The sequence below is a fragment of the Argiope bruennichi genome, chromosome X1 (assembly GCF_947563725.1).
Source record: "Argiope bruennichi chromosome X1, qqArgBrue1.1, whole genome shotgun sequence".
In the NCBI taxonomy this organism is placed as follows: Eukaryota; Metazoa; Arthropoda; class Arachnida; order Araneae; family Araneidae; genus Argiope; species Argiope bruennichi.
In genome coordinates, this window is record NC_079162.1 from 117,476,099 (window position 1) to 117,499,614 (window position 23,516).

At 27.9% G+C, this 23,516-nt stretch overlaps 2 long non-coding RNA genes across 2 annotated transcripts; both read right to left on the reverse strand.

Moving 5' to 3' along the window:
* Positions 1–5,676: 5,676 nt before the first annotated feature.
* On the reverse strand, positions 5,677–12,718 carry LOC129958728 (uncharacterized). Its single transcript, XR_008783294.1, has 4 exons — positions 12,645–12,718; positions 12,409–12,493; positions 12,198–12,282; positions 5,677–8,904 (listed from the first exon to the last, which is right to left on the reverse strand). It is a non-coding gene; the product is annotated as an uncharacterized LOC129958728 (long non-coding RNA).
* A 139-nt stretch (positions 12,719–12,857) lies between these two features.
* LOC129958727 (uncharacterized) lies at positions 12,858–22,241 on the reverse strand. The gene is made up of 6 exons (XR_008783293.1): positions 21,734–22,241; positions 19,312–19,381; positions 17,340–17,476; positions 16,017–16,149; positions 13,070–13,154; positions 12,858–12,942 (listed from the first exon to the last, which is right to left on the reverse strand). It is a non-coding gene; the product is annotated as an uncharacterized LOC129958727 (long non-coding RNA).
* Positions 22,242–23,516: the final 1,275 nt, after the last annotated feature.

A 23,516-nucleotide genomic window follows, 5' to 3' on the forward strand; every position in this document is an offset into this window, starting at 1 on the left:
AGAGAGAGAGAGAGAGAGAGAGAGAGAGAGAGAGAGAGAGAGAAAATATCGTTATTAAGAATCCAATGGATTGATTCTACTGTATACACACGCGGAATCTGAAACTAACAATTGAAAACGCACTCAGCTGTTATCTCGGGAGAATTTTAAAAGAATGTGAACAACTAAAAATATTTGTTATTGATTCTTAAAATTAATATATTTTACAATTGATCATTTATAATTTAAAGCCGGATTAAGATGAAAATGTTTAAATATAGTAAATCATTCCCACGGAAGATGCAACAGTTGGTCTTAAATTATGATTGCGTTGATTAGACTGCCATTTAGTTGATATAAAACACATTAGAACTTGCAAAAGAAAAATATTAGTAATATTAAGTGTTGGCTATTGCCTACGTTCTTACACTCTAATAAAAATTATATTGTCATTGGCTTTTAGCGTACTTGTATTTGAAGACATAGTATTAAATTTTCAATCACTTGAAAGGTAATGCTTTGGAGAAAAATTGTTCTATTTTTACGTTCCATAGAAAAAAAGTCGAATAATAGAAGGACAATATAAAACAAATTGTGTAGTCAGATCTTATCTTAACATTTCATCAGCACTTTTTAAATACATTTATAGAGCAAAAACAATTAATATTTATATTAATATGCTATGTTGATGATATTTTTGATTATGGAATCAGATACTACACTGAAATAAACTAAACCAGGCCAGTATTAAATAAATAAGCATTCAATATTATAAAATATGAAAATAAAGTATCGCCATTAATTGATGAACACTTCGCACTAATGTCGAAATTAAATGATATAAATTGCTTTTAAAAATGTTATTAAAATACTTTTATAACATATCTAAAAAAGTTGTATATAAACTATAGTTACTAATGTTAAGAAAAAAAAAACACATTATATTGCTGTTTCATTAATACACAAGTTCCTTGAAAAAAAAGTTTCGAACGTAAGTAAATAAATCTTGGTTATAAAAATCACGTTAACTTTATTAAGTATTTAAAAAAAATTGTTTCTTGTTAGAAATATTTTTCTGAACTCTTTCGATCCATTCAACTATTTTAATAATGGTTTTCCTAATTCATTAGATTTTGTTAATAATGAAAATCTTTGGCTTATTGAAATAGTGCACTAGCTTTATATTACATTGCAGCAATTTCCTTTTTTAGAAGATAATTTATTTTCCATAAACGAAGCAAGAAGCCAGTCAGTGTAACTTTCTTTATGTTATTGACATCCATTTCTTAAGTCATCTGCTCCTCTAAAAATTTGATATTCTAAGTGGGCTGTTGTTGATGAATTCTAATTCATTAGTAATATTTACTGAATAGGTTACGTAAATGACCTGGTTATAAAGTGTACATTATGAAATGTGATATTCACTCGTAGATTCAAAACCTTTAAAATGCGTTTTTCGGTGCTGTGTTCTTAATTGCTTTCATAAATAAAGCGAATGCATGGCAAAGTTCAACTGTAATTTGTGTAGTAAGAAATACCTTGTAAACTGGCATTTTAGGCTCCTCAAGTTTAGTTATATTAACATCCCGTTTTAAAGTAACAATAAGGCTATTTTGGGACGAACCTTGAAATTTTGAACCGCGGTCAGTTGACGAAAACGGCACCCCCTCTCCAAACTTCCACACCACACCAACGGGAGGACGTTTAGCCCTGACGGATTTGTCGTGCAACAGACCCCCTTACACGGCGGTTCTTCTGGGGAATGGGGGCTCAAACCTGAAACCGTACGGCTCACAAGCTGAGACTTTACCAAGAGGCCACCACGGCCAGCTCGCTACTTGTCAAATAAAACTGTTAGAATGATTAAAGAACTATTCACATACCATTTTGAAAAGGATTTCAAATTTTTAAGAATGAATACAAAAATTAAGAATTTGTCAATTATCAAATTTTTAAGTTTAATTATGCTGCTTTTGATAAATTATTGTTAAATATGTTATTACGATTTATAACCTTTTTATTCATAATAGTACTCCATTTAATACAATTAGTTGATAATTGCCACTTTAATTGAATTCGTTTTGTAGTGTTTAATTACAAAAAGTTCTAACTTAAATCCTCGATTACTAAATTGGATATTTCTTAAAGATTTCCTATGGAATAATTATTCTCATTATTTTATATGTAATAATTGTTCCAATAATTATGATTCCATGCTTTCAAAATTTTATTCATTTCAAAAGCAGCAAAATGTGTTATGAATAATAGCTTTAGAAAGTGCAACAATAATGGAAATTAAATATATGTTGAATAAATGTAGAAGCAGTTGTGACAGTCTCCACGAGATGGTGCAGGCGGCATCAAGGAGATGGTTAATTCTAGTGAATATTGAAGGAGACTAGAGAGCGAGTGCTGGACTGTTCAGGTTGAATGGCTGTGAACCGTGGATGTACGATGGCACGATGAGGTGCCCACACTGTAATATGTACCAAAACTGTCAATATATACTATAGAACCTATATTCAACCCTAGAAACCGTTTCGTAATGAGTTTTTTCAAAGGATAAACACATTCGCTCCCACAACTTGGGGATTCGGCCTGGATCGAAACCTCAACTAATCGGTGAGCTGAGAAAAACGTAAAATTTATTTTTGTGGGCTTATAAAGCCGAAGATTTACTTGGAACAAACGGCAATGGGTGCCACAGCTTGAAGAAAATCATCTCCCAAATTACCTGCTTGGAAATTGGATTAACTGTTTAGGAAGATCGTGTTGGGATCAAGCGGATAATACAAAGGTAGGAACTTTTCAATTCTAAGCATGGCTAGTTTAAACAAAGCAAAGAAAGAAGATCTTTTTAATTTGGCCCAGGAATTAAATGTTGAGGTGCCGGAATCTGTCACTATATCAACACTTAAAGCGCTTATAGAAAACTGTGACACTTATAAATACGATTCCGAGTACGTGAAAGATTTACTAGAAACTGTATATAACTTATATTCTGCAAAGTACTGTTTTGTGTTTTTTTTCTCTTTTTCAGAATTCTTGTATTCCATATATGGTAATGTCTCTGTCTACCACCGAGGCAGGTGGTCACGAAGGATGGCCGAGCTGTAGAGGCAGTTATGACAGTCTCCACGAGATGGTGCAGGCTGCGCCAGGGAGAAGGCTAACTCTAATGAATATTGAAGGTGACTAGAGAGCGGGTGCTGGACTGTTCGGGTTGAATGGCTGTGTGACCGTGGTAGCACGATGAGGTGCACACACTGTAATATATACCAAAACTGTCAATATTTATAATAACACCTATATTAACCCTAGACACAGTTTCGTAGTGAGTTCTTTCAGAGGATAGAGTTATTCGCTCCCACATAAATGAATGAATATTTAGAATTTTTTCTGAGATTTGTCTTCCAAAACTTTGACAAGCCTATGTTCTACATACGTGTCTTCATATAGCGAAATCTATCTCAATTAAAAAGCTTTTGTCTAAGTTCTTGGTAAAGCATGGAAGAAAAGATATTTAAATTTATTAGCGAATGAAATACGCTGTTTTTTTATATGCTCGTAAAATAAAGCAGTGCATCATTTCATATAGATTTATGAGTAGTATACAATCATGATAGTAATAGTGCATACTAATAAAAGAATAAAAATTAGTTAATTTTTTCTTTCTATTGGTAAGATGTTAATTTTAACATTAAAAAATAATATTTCTTTGGAACAATAAAAAAATTTATTGAGTTTTATTCTTTTCGTTCATACAACAAAACTTCCTATTATAAGCTTTCAGAAAATGATGATTCAGGGTCAAATCCTATTTAAACAACATTTTCAATGCTCTTTGATATTTCATTGAAGCAAAATTCTCCCAGAAATTGTCACTGTAAATAATTTTTCAGGCATGAAGTAGAATAATTTTAACATGAAATGTAAAATAAAAAAGTAAATTTTAACATGTAAATTGTAAGTCTACATAGGCTTTTAAAGTATCACAAAAATGTTATTTCTGCCATCTAGAGAATACTTTATCTATACGCGTCTAAATATGGAAACAATCCCTTAACAGAAAATGTCGAATATCTCTAGATGTAATGATAGAATACTATCCAAAATTTGCACTCTAGGCAGTTTTTCCATGGGAAATTCCTTGATGACATGACAACGAGTGTTGCCGTATGAAATGTCAAAGTTTGTACACTTTTAAATTTGCAGACAATCCCCTACGAACATTTTAAGTACAACATCCTTCAGTATATGTTACTAGCTTTAAAATGGTATTTTTAGTTTTTATATAAAATAATCGACAACGAAATAAACTTGTGTGGATCATCTCTTTCCCACGACTGCATATCTAATATCCCCCCCCCATTTCATTAAATTGGTTTCAATTAAGGAAACCTTTCTCTAGTTCTGATTTCTAGTTCTGATTCTCTTCTTCTGATTCTCTAGTTCTGAAAAATTGCTGGAACTTTAAAATATACGATAACTTTTTTTGCCTAATATTGACCGAATTATAGCCTTATTAATAGGGCTAGTATGTAAATTTATATTAAGGAGCTATTTGAAAAGGAAAATGTTTGAATGTAATTAAAGTAAAAATGTATATTTTATTGGTTTTTATATTCAATAGAAAAGTATACGATGAATATTCAGCTTATGCATCAATAATAATAGAAAAACAATACAACTTGTTCGATTGGAGAAACCATATCATTTTTATTATAAGATATTAAATACAATTGTAATGAACGATTCTAACACAAAGTGAAAATAACAGTGGCAAAAGTGTAAACACATAGACATTTTTTTAATTCAAAAACAATAACTCAAATACAAAAAATATCTCAATATAAATGAAAATATTAAAAAAAAATTAAATATAACATATTATTGCAAGCAACTGCAATTTTGCATCGCGGAAGAGGTTTTAAATTTTTATTTGTCCGTTGGCAGCTGGGTAGTGATTTCTAGACATAATTATCATTGATATTTAGCACGAAATGTTTTCTTTCTTCTTTACTTTTATAGAGTAGCTGAATTCTTCTAATTTCCTATTAATTTATAATATTTTACAATCTCAAACTGAAAATTTCTACGAAATGCGCATTAGAGGCTGCTCTTTAAATGAAATAGAAGAAAAGATTGATTAAAAATAACTATGTATTAAAAAATTTTCCGATGCTGTAGTAATACCTCTTTATGTGAGTTCAAAATACTTTTTTTATATTTTGCTTATGTTTTTTTTTGTCATTTAAAGGAATTTTCCATTAGAAACATTTACCTCTAATTGTTTAGAAATTAGCTATTGGGGCAAACGCACCTTGTATATAATATAGATTAGTTATTCAGCTTTTAATCATTCTCCTTTTTTCAAAATATTTAAATTCTTTAATCAGAAAAATTCCTATTATGAATGATAAGAAAGATTTTTTTTCAATGAGAATGATTAAATCTATAACAGATTAAAGGAAATTGTAAATATTTCGTTAACAAGATTTTGTAGAAACAGGATTTAGTTTTCATCTCTTGTCAATTTATTAGAAGACAAAAGATAGTTTTCCTAAACTATCTTTTAAGTTATAATACGATCTTTAATTTTCCTTACTAGAAATTAGAATAACAATCAAACATGGGGTGAATTAATAAGAATAAAGAATTTGCATAAGTTGTAAGAGGCGAGATAGATAAGTTCAAATATATGTGAGGAATAAAAAATTAGATAAAATTTTAACAAACAATTTTATTTCTGATTCATAATTTAAATTAAAATTGCTTGAGATGAATTCTTTATTTGTTTAATTTTGGCTTCGCTTGTTTAGTTAATAAATACATCAAAAGGATACTAAAATTTTAGAGATAAACATTGAAATTTCTATATTCAAAACCTCTTCGATCCTGAGTTATGATTTGGACAGATAAACAAAATCAATGAGTGGTTGTGCTACATTATATGTAAGCATCTTAATATAAAATATTGTAGTATTCTTCCAATCATCACACTTATTAAAAATGTTTTAATAGTAGGACACTAGGCTAAAGTTAAGTAAAAAGAGAAGAAGAAGTTAAGTAGAAGAGTAAGTAGAGAGAGAAAATCTATTTTAACTACAGTTTGCAAGTAATCTTGTAAGAACAATCTTACAGTTTGCAAGTAGTCTTGTAAGAACAACCTTACACTTTGCACCCCCTCCCCCTGTAGCTTTGGGCGTCTTCCAGTCATAAGATTTAGCCCATTATATCATACATTTTTGCCAGGCGTAAAAGCTGATTTAATTTTTCTTTGAAGTTCGTAAAATAGGGCCACTATATGATGCCTCCAATGTTTGGTAGGAGATGCTGATTGCTTTGAAAAGGATTTTGAGTTTCTACAATATCAAGCGTAAAATCCAGCAAATATATTTGATTTTTCAGAGGAATTCCTTAAGAAGTTGCATCGTCTTTGTACTCCAACAGAGAGTTTATCATAGCCTTATTGAAGTATTGAAACATAATATGGAGTGCCCAGTCTCTGCTTTTTATAGCAGTCCGGCACAGTGATATTAGAAAGTCATATTTGTCCATTCCTTTCATTTTTTATTGTAGAACTTCGCAATTTCAGGCCTAACTACAACCGTAAAGATGACATCCTTCCTTCACCATTTTTTAACTTCTAGGTCCTCCTCATTATTCGATAAAAATGTACATTATAGAGTAACAGTTCGATAGTCAAACCATTTTACCTCAGCGATTTTACCATCTTTTGTTACACAACTATCACAAATACATCGTCCATCTTCGCAGTTTCAGGTCTAACTACAACAGTAAAGATGGCATCCTTCCTTCACCATTTTCTAACTTCTAGGTCTTGCTCATTATTTGATAAAAATGTACATTATAGAGTAACAATTCGATTGTCAAACCATTTTACCTCAGCGATTTTACCATCTGTTACATAACTATCACAAATACATCGTCCATCTTCGCAGTTTCAGGTCTAACTACAACAGTAAAGATGGCATCCTTCCTTCACCATTTTCTAACTTCTAGGTCTTGCTCATTATTCGATAAAAATGTACATTATAGAGTAACAGTTCGATAGTCAAGCCATTTTACCTCAGCGATTTTACCATCTGTTACATAACTATCACAAATACATCGTCCATCTTCGCAGTTTCAGGTCTAACTACAACAGTAAAGATGACATCCTTCCTTCACCATTTTTTAACTTCTAAGTCCTGCTCATTATTTGATAAAAATGTACATTGAAGAGTAACGGCTCGATTGTCAAACCATTTTACCTCATCGATTTTACTATCTTCTGTTGCACAACTATCACAAATACATCGTCCATCTTTTTTCCAAAAGAGCAATCTCACTCAGGGGGAATATTATATGATAAGATGCAATGCAATATTTTTTTTATTTCTTCTGCACATGCGTCCATGCAATTTTCTGAAGTCAATATTGAAAACATTATGTGTTTTATCAGCTATAATTAAACGTGTTCTCACAATTATATCTGGAAAAATATGTGTATGGGGATTTTAAAGTATGTTGCGTCTCATTTGGTTTATGCACAAAGTTAACGTCAGGTGACTGAAAAGCCGTTTTAGACCAAAGAACAGTTTTTCTTTTTTCTTTAACAATCTTCGTATGATATAGTATAGTATAGAATCTTTGCATTATATAGTTTGTAGTGAATATTCGTACACACTGAAAAATCAGATGTTATTTTCTCTTCATCTGACATCAAGTGAGAAAAATTTGCTTTTTTCTGTACTTTGCACAAGCACCATTCTATGAGTTTTCATTCATTTAACTTTCACTCACAGCTGTTTCAGTACTAATATCACTTTCAGAAAATGACTGTTTGATACTTAAAGTTCTGTATTATTATGTCGCGTCTCATTTCGTTTATGCACAAAGTTAACGTCAGGTGACTGAAAAGCCGTTTTTGACCAAAGAACAGTTTTTCTTTTTTCTTTAACAACTTTTATAGTAGTCGTAGTGAATCTTCGAATGATTTAGTATAGTATAGAATCTTTGCATTATGTAGTTTGTAGTGAATATTCGTATACACTGAAAAATCAGATGTTATTTTCTCTTCATCTGACATCGAGTGAGAAAAATCTGCTTTTTTCTGTACTTTACACAAGCACCATTCTATGAGTTTTCATTTATTTAACTTTCACTCACAACTGTTTCAGTACTAATATCACTTTAAAAAAATGACTGTTTGATGCTTAAAGTTCTGTTTTATTTGACTTCTTGTTAAGCATATCACATTGTAGAGAAATGTGTCAATGCGAGAATCTATAGATTCTTGAGTTTTGTGCGGTAACAGTTTTTTTTCTTTCTATGCCATTTTTTGTTTCTTTTGGAAATTACAGCTTTTGTCACTTTCAGTATTTTCGCTTTTATCAAACACTGCTTCTGTGTCAACATCAGATACAGAAGAACACGTTCCATTCACTGCTGTATACTGTGCTTCTTTTTGTTACGTTTGAACAGAAGAAACACTGGAAACTTTGTGTTGAACATCTTTCATTCCCTTTTCTAAAGTATTTTTAATATAAAATGTTTTCTTTTTAGTTGGTATTCCTTCTTCCTGATTCAGAAAGTCCACTTCCTCAGGAATAACATTTTCAGTATGTTACAGGTGATTCAGTTGAAGAATTTCTACTTAACGAAGGAGTATTGTTAGTTATATATTGTTTGCAGGTGGATATGAGGATATTTTATTTTGAAATGCACAAGAATTGTCACAATATGCATTGTCAATTCATTGTCACATCTGATGACAGATAAGGAATGGAATCTTGCTGATTTCGATGGAAGGAAATACTGCATGAATCATCAGCCTTTTCTGTGGATGCATCAGGATTCCTAGGTATTTCTTGAAATGAAGTAGGTGATAGATCCCCCTTTTGCATGCATCTATTTCATCTACAAGGGGTAAAAGAATCAAATTGTAATGGCAAGATATTGCACAGCCTTCAGAAAACCGAGCTACATTTATCAAGTTCAGAGAAATATTTATGATTTTATTTTTTCATTACGTTATTTTCTATAACTTCAGTTTCAACAAGAAAATAAAATATATAAAATAATGACTAAATTAAAAAATCTATAAAAATGTGAATACATAAGAAATTGAGATGTGCATAATAAAATATTCATAAATTATGCGACCTAGGATAAAGATAATTTAATGGTAGTTTAACAAAGAATTTATATGATAAACTGGCAAAAATGATTTAAAATGCCAAGAAAAATGTGAATTGAAACTTTTAACAATATATACAAGATTTTCCTTGCTATCAAATGTTAAAACTTATAGTGCCATAAACCAATGAACAAGTTGCATTAAAAAATTAACACTAAACAAATTGATTTTTAATGATTTACATTAAAGCTTGAATTTTAGGTGAAACCTCATAAGTGTCATTCAATAACAAATCATAAAATTTAAATTTTATATATATATTCCATAATTCCATATAATATTCCATAATTAACCCATCAATCATGTCTATTAATGATAAATATTATTATGTGTATATCTGTCTGTGTATGTCATTGCTATACAGCCAAAACAATTAAAACTACAATTGCCAAATTTTGCAATGTATACCTCGGAGGTCGGAAATATCCAACTAAGAACGAGTTTTCGAAATTAAAAGTTTAATTAATTAAAAATTTAGTATGATTTTTAGCGTTTTTCTGTAATAATTACAACGAATATTATAGCTCCAAAATAAATTTTATACTATTCCAAAACTTCAAAAATTTGAATTGCATTAATTTAATAGGTATGCACATATTTACTGAACTTTGGCATTTTTGTAAGCACACACACACACACACACACACACACACACACACACATACATACATACATACATACATACATACATACATATATATATATATATATATATATATATATATATATATATATATTGCTTAATTTTTAATCATTATATTAACTGTTAATTAACTGAAATTCAAACCATCTTCAATTTTTCTCGAAGCTTTTAATCATGTGACTTTGTTAAAATTATTGGAAGTTAAAGATGGATTTTTTTTAAATATCTGGGTAGTTTCCAATACAAATAAGAAAAAAGTTATAACACTGGGAAATTTAGAAAATAGATAAACTGGATATTTACATTTTTAATAGTGGTAATTGGGTATTTAAATTTTTAATGTTACGGGATTTTTATAGATTCATTAGAAAGGTTCAGAGACACAATAAACGGAGTTTAAGTAAGATAGTTTAAACCATAATTTTAATGTCAGAGAATTTGATTTACATCTAGACGTTTTAACTGAAATCAAATATAACCCATTTTCCTGGTAAACTGGCTGTTCGCCTGAGGCAACTAGTGTAGCAACATAAAATAGAAACATCAATTTTTCGATGCTATACTGATGTATTAATTAATTGAATGTTTGCAATCTACCTAATTAGTTCAGTATTTCATTTCATTAGAAAGTCATCAGTGGAAAATAATATTTTTATCTTTCAAGTACTAGCAAGTTATTTCGGTAAGATCTCCTCTGAGAAATTCGAAATCAGTCTGGTAATTACCTTATATTAAAAGTTCATTCCTAGAATATCTTCGGAACATATGCCCATTTCAAATACATATTTAGAATTTTCCTAAAATATGATTACAGAAAAAGGATTAATTCTATGATAGATTACTAAATAAATGAAATTTCTATGTCCACAAGGAGTTATTTTTGGATTAAAAAAATTATGTAGAACAATTAAAATTTTATCGTCACCAACCAGGAATAACTATGAGATCATGACCAACCAGATTTAATCACATGATTTTAATTATTGTCTTATAATAATATAAGAAAAATGTTAGATTTTTAAATTAAGATTGAATGAAAGAAGAAAGTTAGTCATATTATTTTTATGCCTTCTTTAAGTCTAATTGATTTCAAGTTGTAACAAACTTTTATAAAAGAGTAGTTATTTTGAAGCACAAGTGATCCACCACTTACCCATATTTTCAACAAAAGATTAACAATCAATCAATGCCACGATAAACTCACTTACCTGCCATCAACATCTACAACCTCAATTACAGTGAATCTACAAGAAACATAACGCTGATTCTAACAATTTAGATATCAAAGAAAGAAAAGGGGGAGGGGGGATGGTCCTCGATGTTCGTAAACTCAAATTAAAAACCTTGCAAAGTAAATCTAATGGCAAAGAAGTGCCAAGGAAAAGAAATATTTGTATGAAGATGATAATACATGTACTAAGAAAAGTTATAAGGTGGGAAAAAACGAGAAAACGAACAAGAAAAGGCACTCAGGAAAAATCAGATGAGACATGCAAAACCTATACAATGTTTAAATAAATCTAGCATATTATTTCTAAAACAAAAGTCTCTGATTCCTATAAAGCATTTTTTCCTTTAAATTATTTAAAAAATTTATTGATATGATTCTAACATTTATTATGAGAAAATTCGGTTCAGGAGCGGTTTTTTGTAAAAATTATACAATATTCTGAAACAATATTCTTTATTCTATATTTTATAAGGTAATATTTATATCTAATACTTTACCAACATAAATGAATCTTTAGTTAAACATATTATTTAATGCTATTCGTACCTGAGGAAATACATACTATATAATTTTTTCTATTAATAAAATATTTTTTGTGTATCAATATGTGTGTGTATGGTATTCCATACTTTTCCGGCACTTAGATATTTAAAAATTTAACATTAGAAAAAAATGTACCTTTAAATATTATTGGTACAAAGAAAATGTATAATATTAAGTTTGTGAACAATTCATTTAAAGATTTAGCAATAAAACGTTTCAAAAATCGACATTTCTAATCATAATCTTTCGGTCAAATGCAATCGGTCATCAATATTTGTCTCTTGTCCAATAGTCTTGAAATAGGGATTAATATGACACATCAAAGTTCATTTAAGACATATAATATTTTTAAAATTTTGTCTTAAATTAATATCTGACCTGACAAGCATGGAGAGATTATGTTTAATAAAATATTTCGAATTAGGAACTATTAAACTTATTTCAAACTTGCCATATTTTACATATGGCACAGAGATTGAACTTTCAGCATTATTACTAAACATAATAATCTCAAAAGATCATTTTATGATTAAAAAGAAAAAGCTTCTATAAATATGCACTTTTTAACAAATAAATAAATAAAAATTTTTAAATACCTTTCTCTGATCAGGAGAGGCATATCGGAAAACTTTGGTTTGTTTTTCTACAGTCATAGAAGAATGAAATGGTATGTTCCAGAAACTACATAAATTATAAAAAAAAGGCATCAATGAATGCTTATACTGATAAACATTACACAAAACATCTAAAAAATATTATTTTAAATATTTGTGAAGCTCTTTAATCTAAGCTATATTTTTAACGTACCTTTCTCTGATCAGGAGAGGCATATCGGAAAACTTTGGTTTGTTTTTCTACAGTCATAGAAGAATGAAGTGGAATGTTCCAGAAACTACATAAATTATAAAAAAAAAAGGCATCAATGAATGCATATACTGATAAACATTACACAAAACATCTAAAAAATATTATTTTAAATATTTGTGAAGGTAATATTAATAATAATGTGAAGCACTTTAATCTAAGCTATATTTTTAACGTACCTTTCTCTGATCAGGAGAGGCATATCGGAAAACTTTGGTTTGTTTTTCTACAGTCATAGAAGAATGAAGTGGAATGTTCCAGAAACTACATAAATTATAAAAAAAAAAGGCATCAATGAATGCATATACTGATAAACATTACACAAAACATCTAAAAAATATTATTTTAAATATTTGTGAAGCATCTTAATCTAAGCTATATTTTTAACGTACCTTTCTCTGATCAGGAGAGGCATATCGGAAAACTTTGGTTTGTTTTTCTACAGTCATAGAAGAATGAAGTGGAATGTTCCAGAAACTACATAAATTATAAAAAAAAAGGCATCAATGAATGCATATACTGATAAACATTACACAAAACATCTAAAAAATATTATTTTAAATATTTGTGAAGCATCTTAATCTAAGCTATATTTTTAACGTACCTTTCTCTGATCAGGAGAGGCATATCGGAAAACTTTGGTTTGTTTTTCTACAGTCATAGAAGAATGAAGTGGAATGTTCCAGAAACTACATAAATTATATATAAAAAAAGGCATCAATGAATGCATACACTGACAAACATTACACAAAACATCTAAAAAATATTATTTTAACTAATTGTGAAGCACTGGAATCTAAGCTATATTTTTAAAGTACTTTCACTGATCAGGAGAGGCATTTCAATATATTTATAAAGCAACCATTGAACCAAAAAGTTAGTCACACTTCAAAATTCATGTTAATATCATGTATCTTCACATCTGAATTTGATAGCTATCTTTATTTAATTAGGAAGAGCGCCTACAAAATATTGCAGATACATCATATCAAGTTTAAACTTCTCACTGCAAATTGCACAAGATCATAACAAATTTATAATAGTGGGAATAATGATTTTAACCTTTTATCAACTATTTCAAAGGGTTCCACAGATTTTCAATGGGAATGTTCACAAGTGTTTTCTACATGTCAAAAAATACAAGGTTGTTTGAATGTTAAAAACACCATTCATATATGCAATTAACCCTTTGGCCTTAAAAAAAGGGGGTGCCAACAGAATACTCATCAAGACTTCGACAAAACAACATTTGAACATCTTGAATGTTAAAATAAAAATGCTGCTTATAATTGTAGTTACCTTTGAGGTTTTTTTATTTTTTGTTCACTTGTCATAGACAAGTCCACTGACAAAGTCAGCGATTTTAAGCCGAGAATTTTAGCGTCTCATGTTTCAATAGCATCATCTAGGGCCAAGAGTACGACTTAGCTACTCATGCGTCAAAACCCTTTTTATGGGGCCGCCTACAATCATACATTTCATTCACTCATCCACAGATCGCAATTTAGAATGGAATCAGAGAACTATCACCCCTGAACCAGTACACCCAATTGTATTGTCTAGACTTGAAAGGCATTGTGAATACAACAGATTTATACGTGCACTGGTTGACATGTACACGGGGAGTCTTCAGCTGGCGGGGTTCGAACTCACAACCCAAGGGATGTGAATCCAATATCAACCAGGCTATTCCGATTCTTTTTGGTTTCGCACCGTATTTTTGTTTTTGCTATAACATAAGAATTTTCAAATTATTTCTGAATTCATAAATTTTGAGGAAAGTAACAACTTTTTTTTTCATACTAAATCAATTTGACTAGCTTTTTTAATACTGTAAAAAAACTTAATTCTTTTGGGGTGAATTACATAGAATAAAAACATTACAAAATTGTATTTACTAAATGTGTAAATAATGTAAGTTAAAGGCATAAGTAATTCCAATGAAATTATGGCATCATTAGTGCAGCAAAAATAAAATCCAGATTGAAAAATTAAATCTCAAATAAATGTAATATAAAGAATAAGTTTTGATTTAAAATGGAATGAAACTGCAATTTACTATTCCCTAATCATTTTTTTCTAAATGGAGAATATAATTAAATATCTTTTAAAAAAAGAAATTTAAACTTTTCTACAAATGTTTTTATTAAAAATAACATTTCATTAACATAACATTCATTAAAGTTTGCTGTCGGAACTTATTGGTAAGAATATAAATCTCTTCATAACCTATGGAAAATTTTTAAACAATGAATTTCAGAACCCAAATGATAACTATTATTGAAAGAGTTTCTTAAAAATAACAACAAAACAACACCAGTGTTTCTTAAATACGAGGTAGTAACTTAAAAATTTTTCCAAGGAATTTTTTCCCAATTCTACAAAATTTATATAAAAAAGGACACCAAAAATTATCTGTACTTAAAGGATTTCTTTAAAATCTTCTAAATAGCTAACTGGATTTTCTTTTAGGTCAACATAAAAGAAATTACAATTTTATATTTATCATATAACGTTCAAGTTAGAGCATAATTTTTTGATAGAAATAGAATTGCCAAAAATTTTCTATTTGAAAGCAGATAAAAAAATGACAAAAGGGTAAGGAACTTTGAAATAGAAAACAGCTAAGAATAATCTTTTTTTCTTCATAAACATATGATATTAATGCTAAGCACTTTGAGACCGAAACAAATTTAAAAATGCTTTTATTTCAAATATCTGACAATATTAACTAAATCTGTCAAATATCTGACAATATTAACTAAATCTGTCAAATATCTGACAATATTAATTAATAATAATAAAAAACTGTAATGACACCACACATTCATTTTTTTTCTAGAATTGTTATATATATATATATATATATATATATATATATATATATATACCTTGTTGAAACAGAAAATCAGATGCATATTTGTGATATAAATAATGTTACAAAATAGTAATATTGCTTCCCTGTGCAGTAAATTTTCTGTCAAGGAAGATAGTTTTTGAGATATCATTAACAGATGCTGAATGGAATCCGAATCACTGATCTCAGCTTTAGAGGCAAAATGTAGGATCTAGAATATTCAAGAATCTTGGTGATAGCTTCATTAAAACTTGAGTTTCGACTACTGTTTTAAAAAATTCTTTACTCAGTCATGGAAAACATAAAAAGTCAAGCTGAGAGTCAGTCAGTCATGTGGAGCTGTTGAGCAAAGTTCAAGAGAATTCTTTTTTAATGCTTTGTGCTCTTACAAGTATTTTTTATCGATTTGATGCTTATGTGCTATCTTGTACTACAAGTGCTGTTTTGTGAACGCTTCATCTGTGAATTCATGCTTTCGTGTAGAATAAAGCATTGATACTTGTTAATAAGCCTGGTGGGCACTTTTCAAACTACACATACCAGACAGAAGCAGTAAAATATCGTATTACTATTCTATAACATTTAAATAGGACAATTAATATCAAATATATCAATATGTATTAGTGCTATTTAATTGAAAATATAAAGTCATTATCTACTAAATTTTTTCATAAATAATATATTTGAATTATACCAGGAGGAAAAATCAACACAGCTCCTCTGGAGGTGCAAAGTAACTATTACTGGACATCCTTTGGTGGTTGGTTCTCGCCACCCTTGTGGATGCACGAAAAGGGAAGGAACTGGCTTCTCCCATTGACGTACTTCTTTAGAAATAATAAATTACATAATTATATATATATATATATATATATATATATATATATATATATATATATATTAATAGGGTATAATCCTATTTAATATGAATTAATAAGGTAAAAATAGTTGAGTGTTTAAAATTATGGGTAAGATTCAGGAATAAATTAAGCTAGGCTTCACTGTCTAAGAATTCAAATAAAAACATTTTTTTTTTAAATTCTTTCAAAACTTATTGCAGTAAATGATAAATACACATTTAGAGTTTATTTCAATAAAAGTTTTTATTTCTGGGTAATTTGCATAGAGCAGCCATCTCTAAATTTATACATGTATTAATCTTAATGGTGCAATAAAAATATCTTTATAGTATATTTAAAATATTTATTGAAGTTTTAACATACAAATAAAATTGGAAACAATTATTTTATCTATCAGCTTCAAAGCTAGGAATTTAGACTGCATTTTTGAAGGAAAATGTTGTTTGAACTTTTAATACATAATGAACAGTTTGGCACAGGAATAATTGGCCTTCATACAGTGTTCCAAGAATCAGTAAAATTAATTTCTTTGATTTTTAAAATCTGCACTTGAATACTTTTATTGAAACAATCAATGCCCTCTTTTGATGGGGAAAAAATCTTAAACACAGCTTTAAAGTAACATCTATTCTGAAGATCATAAAGCACCTTTTTAGACATATTTCACATTGATATTGTAGTAAAACCTTAAAAGTATATATGGTTTAGTTTAGTTTAATTTAGTTAAATTAAAGTCCCATTTTAAAACAACACTAGGGCTATTTTGGGACGGACCTCGTAATTTTGAACCATGGTCAGATGACGAGGATGGCACCTAAGCTTCCATACCACATCAGCGGAAGAACGTTTTTAAAAGTACATATGATATAGTTTCTAAGTAAAAAAAAAAGAATTTAATACTTTTAGGATAAACTTTTCAATACATTTTATAGGAAAAAGTAATGCATTTATAAATTCCTTCATGCATAACTGTTAGCATTTCCAATGGACGGAAGTAGGTTATAAATAAGAGGAAAAAAATCAGAGAGTTTTAAAAAGCTGGATTATCGTAGAGTACTGCAAGGTCAATATTAAACTTATCAACAAAATCATAGTAGGAAAATTTTATCATTTTAATGGATCATTCATCAATAACAAAAGGAAAATATTTCACTTACCATTTTTCAGCTTTTACAATTTTATCAAAGATGAATATCGGTTTCAAAACAACATCATATAGGCATGGATGGCCTGTATGATGGATAAGAGGCATCATATAGGCTATACGAGGAGGATTCATGTCAGAATCAGGTACCTACATAGATTACAGTATGTAAAAAAGACATTATATTTTGATAAAAATACATTATATTTTGATAAAAGATCATGAAATTGTACAAAGCAGTTATGCTTGTATAAAGTTATTTAATCGAAGCAGCAAATTTCTTATTTCAAGATAAAGTTAAAAGTCTGTAAAAAAATTGAAAGCTTTTATAAATGCATAAAAAAATAAATGCAAATAAAAAATTGCAAGTGAGAGAGATGCAGGTAGAAAAGATTTGCATACATTGGAATCATATCACATCAGAATCGTATTTTCATATAACAAAATTTTGGGATTTTCTTTGCTATGATATTTAATGTGGCAATATAGTTTTTTTTCCTTCACATTTTAATTGTTTTCTAGTTTCAGTTTTTGTTTCTTACGATATTCAATGCTGGTTAAAAAAAGTCTTATTCTTGAATTTAACATAGATACACTTGCATTGCAATGCTGTACACGTATCACAACACCAAATCGTCCAGCTTTTTTACTTTACATTTGTATTCAAAACTACTATACAAATTTATATCACGAAGAAAATTACCTTTTATTAACATTCCAGATATCTAAAAATCAGTATGTTAATTTGCATATATTCTATATATTTAATATCCTATTGGAAAAGTAAATCTTCTTGTTTATTTTAGAAACATTTGAATTTTATGAATAATTTTTTTTTACTTTTTTTTTCTTTTATAATTTACAGAAAATCTATCTGAAAAATATACATTAAGGTATTAATGTACACTTTTGAGAATCACCATTTATGTCACCCAGAACCAATCCAAAGCTTAGAAATTATTCATAACAAACATAAAGAACTCATTTATTTGGGTTTCCAAATCTGTGTTTGTTTTAATTCTACGATAAATAGAAACCGAGATATGGGATTTTTTATAAATCATTGTAGCTGAAAACGATACCGGAAGGTGAATGTTTTTCAACATTTTATCAAATACACGCCTCTCAGAATAATGATTTATTTTGTAATATGTTCTGTCAGCAAACAACGCGTATTAGAATACTGTTTGAGTAATTTTTATGCTGAAAGGATTGGCAATTACATATGCTTTTGAATATTGTTTATGTTTAGAAAGCAATTTTAGCACAAGACAAATGAAAAATTTAAATGAATTTTTTGATAATTTTGGATTTCATAAAAAATTTCGTACGCAAAACTTGATATCTTAAAAATTTATTAATATATTACCTTGAAATTTTGCTTATATGTTGCTTTAAGTGTTCCGAAGGCAATAAACTAGAGATATAACTTTGAACTGAGTAGCTTTTGTTTTAGAGCTGCCTAATGTAATTTTTAACAACGAACTTTGTGAAATTTTCAATACAGAAATACTGTATTAGCAAAACTTTTTTGAAAATGCATATATTTCTTAGATTCTAATTCCTTCACCGCAGCTGTAAGTATGCTGTGTATAAAAATAATTGGAATATGTGAAATAGAATTTTTTTGTTGAGTGTTTTGCTCTTTGCAGTAATTTTCACTATGTATTACCCAAATTGACACATTTTATAAAATCTCAATTAGCACAGAATTTCCAGATCAATATTTTTCATTATTTGCTATCACATCCGGAAAATGAACTAAATTATCTCATTAGAGAGATTTTTCAAAAATTTGTCTCCGTAAGTAAACAGATATCTTAAGCCGCATAAAAACTTAACTAATCATTCATATTTAAACTTTAATACTTATTTTTACGAATATAAATCAAAATGTAATAGAAATGCTATTCACTACTATTGATATTATGGTCTTTACATTCAGTCAGTAAACTTGTAAATGGCTAAGAATAGAAAATACATACTTTCGTGATCCTCACGCACTCCACAGATGCTGAGTTCTTTATGAAAAACAGGGATCCAAACAATTCTGCCCTGAAACATGAAAAGAAACATAAATAAATTCAAATCCTAGCGACAACTGAATGTAACTCTCCTCCATTTCATAGCAAGAAAACACAATAAAAAATTCAACCGTGGAGATCTCACCATAGTCAAAGTGTAGCCAATTATAAAATAATCACTAACACCAGCTAAATAAAAAAGTTGGAATAAGATAAACATAAATCTGTTTAATGCATTTACTATTTTTAATTTTAATTACTCTTGTAAACAAAATAAAAATGAAGAATAAAATGTGTGAAGATACAAATTACTATAAAAATTTAGTACCTTGGACAAAAAAACACACACTTTTGAAACATGCACATATTTCAATATTTTCCAAGAATATGATGTTTTCTGCTTTATAATACTGCATAGAGTTTATTAAAATTTTACAGTATGTATAACTATAAATATGTATTTTTTGTTTTTGATATTTAGCTTTATATTTGCAAAACGTATTCTGATGTAAAATAAAAGATTTCTTTGTAATTTAGCAGAAAATAAAAATAATATTTTTTTGTAATATGGAAATATGCATTAATTGAAATTTTATAAGATTAATAATAAAAGTCAGTGACATTTTTCATTATTTCTTAAAAATAATCAAAATTACCAGTTAAGTTGAACGGTTGCACCATTTCTAAAAGTGTCGATACTGATGTAAAATCATAGAATAACCAATTGTTTCAAAAGTGAATCAGAAAAATGTTTTTACCATATTTATATCAAAACTTACTCAAAAATTAGGAGATTCATTTAAAAAAATTACTTAATATTTTAACCAGTATTAAAATGTTTTAAGAAACTTTTAACATAATTTAAGCTATTTTATTGTGTAAAATTGATTTTTAATATCTCATACATTTTAATATCTCAATACATATGGATTTTAATACATTCGAAACAATAGACAATACATTCGAACAATAGGAAACAATTTTTGAAAAAAGAATTTAATAAAAAATTTACTTTTTATATTTTAATCGAAATATCTTGATATGATATGGAGAATTCTAAAAATAATTATGGCTTTATTTGAAGATTGAATTTAGTCTGATCGCTTATTGAGTATATTATCAAATTTTGATTTATGAATAAATAATTAGAATCCATCTATATGTTTGTTTTAATAAAAATCTCAAGTTTGAAATATTTGTCGATGGCCATTTGCTTACTTCGTATACGAGAAAGTCTGAAATTTTATAGATATTTCAAAGGCAGCATTTAAATAACTAAAAGTTACATGTTTCACAATTTTTCGTAACATTCTAACATTATCTTTATCTTTAGAAACTTGTGAAATATAAATTACGCAATGAAGTTGATTTTCGTCGTTATTAAAATGAACATAAGTGATGTGTGTATGCTTAAGTTAATGGCGCTCTTTTCATTCAAAGACATAGTGATAGAGGCGCCATTTGTGATCTTCAAAGCAAATGGTAAAAATTTAAATCCAATAAATAAAACTAATGTTCAAAATTAATTTTAAAGGGAAACTTTGTGTTCATATTATATAAATCTATAAGATTATTCGTAAAAATAAACCGTATTTTAATATAAATTTTTTGTTCATTTGTTCGGAGATAACTGTGAAAAGGTTTGTCTTTCAGATTCATAAGAAAGACCCTTGTAATTTAAAATTTTCAAACGTCTGTAAGCAAGAGTAGTTAATAAAAATTTTGACAAAAGATTTTCTCAAAATTTTCAAAGTAATTCTTTTTGATTGAATGTTTTTTAAGAAAAATTTTGTTAACTTTACAAGCTTGAAACTGTAGCCAATTTCGAAATTTTTAGAGGTAGATATATATTTCTATTTGGGAAAATACTTTAAATGTCTTGAATAATTAAATTTTATGTAGGTTGAGCCAATAAAAGTACTTTGGAAATAATTACGATATCTATATTTTTACAAGTCCACTGGTTCTACCAGTAATTTTTTTAGGAAAGCTATTTTAAACACTATATATTTCTTTACTTCTGAAGCTTAAATTGACCTGAAAGCTTTGAAAATCGTTAATTTAGTTAAGTAATTAATATTTAATTTAATAATTTTTAATTAATCGTTAATTAATCATTAATTTAATTTAATAATTTTTAATTAATCGTTAATTTAGTTAATTAATCGTTAATTTAGTTTAATAATTTTTAATTAATCGTTAATTTAGTTTACTAATTTTTAATTACTCGTTAATTTAGTTAATTAATCTTTAATTTAATTTAATAATTTTTAATTAATCGTTAATTTAATTTAATAATTTTTAATTACTCGTTAATTTAATTAATTTTCAAATAAGCACAAATTTAATAATGCAATAATTTTATAAAACAGAATGCACTCACCTGTTGAATTGCATTTGGAAGAAATGTGAACTGGAACTTGGAGCATCCGTTGAAAATCTAGCTCTCGCAGTTAATATTTTCATAGCAGCACAGATAGAGAAATTGTTGCGCATAAAATTGTTGAATGCAGGTTGAGAGAAAAACAATTTATGTCCTTTGATTTCTCTCCCATGGAGCCATGTTTAAATGCGTCATGGCTCAAAATAGAAGTGCGTGGGAGAATGCTAGCGATCAATAAATAATGAAGCAATCGATTTAAACGAAGTGATTTTCAAGAACCGGAGAAAAATTATTTTCGGTTATTCTACAGAATCTTTTGGAAAAATCTGATGAGGTCGTATCGAATAATTTAGAATCTACCGTTAATGACCTATCATTGCAGATAAGATGATCCACGAAATATTAAGACTAGTAGGACAATTTATATTCTTTCAGAAATTCAATTTACAAATAATAGAAATATTTCGATGTTTTTCTAGGATATTAAAAACAATCGTTGAACTTACTGAGAAAAACAATTTCGGATGGAATTAACTGGAGCTATTCAATCTTATTGGAAATTATGATCAAATAAATATATTGCTGGTGAACAGTCATTCAAAGGAAAGGAAAAAATAAATAAATTGATGGATTCTTGTTATTTTAAAATGTCATTTCTATAGAAAAAAATGATGCATATGAATATGTCATCATAATGCAATATATACGGCACATATATAGATATGCATCATTTTTCTGTTTCAGAGATAATATTTTAAAGGAAAAAAGAAAATATTAATTCATTTCTCACTCATTTTTTTCTTGGTCACTTATAAATGTATATCGACGTTATTTTACTTTATGTAAAAACAGAAATTTGAGAGCAGAAATAGCAAGATTTCTTAAATGAAGGAGAAAAAACGGAAAACATTGTGGGTGTGTACATTTTCAGCGGACCAACATTTTTTCAGAATCTTCAACATTGATAAACTGAAAGAATCAGGGCTGTGTTCTAGACTTCAAAGATTTTAAGATATTTGTACGCGTAATTCTTTTTAAATGAAGTTATTTTTTTCTAATTACACGTAATCATTTTTAAATGAAGTTTTTTTATTCAAATTATAAGCTATCCTTTTTAAATGGAGTTTTTTTAATTAAAATTATACGTAATCCTTTTTAAATGGTTTTATAAAATTAAATTTATACGTAATCCTTTTTAACTGAAGTTTCTTAAAATTCAAATTATACATAATCCCTATTAAATGAAGTTTCATTATTCAAATCAACTATTCAATCAATTTTTACTATACGCCAAATTTATCTATCAAATTTAAATAGAAGAAATTCATTTTTTAATCTGTTTTTAAATTTTGTGATCCAATAAAATGCTAGATGTAAAGAGGATCTTCCAAATTCCTCTCTCCTCCATGTGCTTTCAGATTAAACTTGGGAATAGGTAGATAGAACTTTAGTAGCTAGAAGTGAAAGCCAAATAGAAACTTATTTTACAGATATTTTAAGATATCTGTAAAAAGTTTTTAAATTTTATTATATTAAGATATTTATGGCTAATTTTTAAAATAATTTACTCGTAAATGAAATGAATATTCTTAAGATATTGTAGTTTTTCTATAATTTATTGAAATTAAAATAAGAAAACAATTTTTAAATCAATTAAAAGATCAGTCAAATATTTTTCAATGATACTAGCTTTATTGTCAGTGCAAATTTATCAAAGTTTTGATAAACATTTAAAAATTTTATTATTTAAAAAATAATTTACGACTTTTTTTCTTTCTAAATT